Source organism: Cibotium barometz, chromosome 38, assembly GCF_041138505.1.
Source record: "Cibotium barometz isolate CiBa-2024 chromosome 38, ASM4113850v1, whole genome shotgun sequence".
Classification (NCBI taxonomy): Eukaryota; Viridiplantae; Streptophyta; class Polypodiopsida; order Cyatheales; family Cibotiaceae; genus Cibotium; species Cibotium barometz.
Window position 1 is genome coordinate 40,444,129 of NC_141083.1, and position 2,003 is coordinate 40,446,131.

Genomic DNA, 2,003 nt, shown 5'->3' on the forward strand with positions numbered 1-2,003 from the left:
AGTAAAACCCAAAATCCTATGTTTTTTATGTGATTCATACTATTGATTAAGAATAATCCATTCCTTATCTCTCACATAACAATGGGTTTATAGATTATTCCTCTATGAAATACACAAATTTTTATCAAACATCAAATTTCAAAGCATTCACATTTCTTCTCTCTTTATTTCTCCCACACACATAACTTTGTTCCATATAAACAAAAAATAAAAGCACATAGTGAATGGTACTTTCAACAATAACATTAGAAGTTAATACAAGAAAACAATATTAATTACCTCGATGATGCTTATTCTTTCCTTGCCTAACTCGTTCATTCCTCTTCCATCTATGTTGCATTTTGATGTAGGTTTAGGGTTTGTACCTTCACGCTAATTAAGAACTTCTACCTTTCCATTAATACTTGTAGCAAAAGGTGAGTGAAATGCCTATTCTTACTTGATAGTTTGAATAAGGGAAAAGCGGGTTAAACTTATCAGAGAAGGTGGGGAGGCTAAAACTTGAAAACTGTTTCTCTTGGATTGGTGTACTTAACCATTTTTCTAAGGTTAGAGCGGCTCAAGTTTGAGTTTGAGTTCTACACACACAAATACATTAATACAGGCTCAAACTCAAGTTCTGAGCCTCTATGACACTTTCTCTCTCAACCGTTGAGGCTCAAACTAGAGTTTGAGCCCTACACAAGACAAATATACTAATACATGCTCAAACTCAAGTTTGAGCCTCGAGACACTTGACCATTATATGAACCATTTGGAGAGAGGCTCAAACTCAAGTTTGAACCTCAAGACACTTGCTCTCTCGACCATTGAGGCTCAAACTTAAGTTTGAGCCCTACACGACACGAATACTCTACTACAAGGTCAAGTTTAAGCCTCAAGACACTTCATCATTATCTCAACTATTTGAGGAGATTATTAAACTCAAGTTTGGAGAAACTTGCTCTCTCAACCATTCAGGCCTACATAACACAAATACACTTACATAGGCTTAACCTTAAGTTTGAGCCTTATGACACTTAATCATTCTCTCATTATTCATGCCTACACAACACAAATACACTTACACAAGCTAAACCTCAAGTTTGAGCCTTATGATAGTCATTCTCTTAACATTTAGGCCTACATAACACAAATATACTTACACAAGCTCAACACAAATACACTTACACAAGCTCAACCTCAAGTTTGAGCCTTATGACACTTGACCATTTTCTCAACCATTTGAGGAGTGGCTTAAACCTAAGTTTGAACCTCAAGACATGCTCCCTTAACCAATTGAGGCTCAAATTTTAGTTTAAACCCTACATAACACAAGTATACTTATATAGGCTCAAACGTAAAAATACACTAATATAGCCTCAAACTTGAGTTTGAGGCTAAAGAGGCTTGTCCGTACTCTCAATGATTCGAGGCTCAAACTTGAGTTTGATCCTTGCATAAACATTTAATACATTAATACAACCTCAAACTCAAGTTTGAGCCTCGTGAAACTTGTTCACTCTCGACCATTGAGACTCAAACTTGAATTTAAGCTCTACACACACAAATACACTAAAAAAGGCTCAAAATAGTGGATATCAATGCTCCACCCTCATATTATATTGTCCAGGCGGAGTACCTGCTAGCTCATGTTTATATGGCCCCTATTATAAGTAGGCATGGTTAAGTAGCCCAGGCACTGGACATCCCCGTGTTCACAAAGAACGGTTGCCTATAAGGCTATATGGTTTAGAGATAGCTTGGATTTGGCACACTACCAAATAGGCTACATGGCACACTAGACTTATATCTCATAGCGGCGGTCCACACATGGAGTAGGTAGTGGGGCCCAAACGGGGCCCAAGATGAGCTGCGATGGTGATGGGAGGTGGGAACCTTGTTATGCAAAATCTAGTACATCTTTATGGGCTCTACACCACAGAAAGTGGCACCGACTATGACTACTACAAACCTACACGATCATGTCATAGTGGTGGTTGTCGCGTGTGTATAGGCCTATA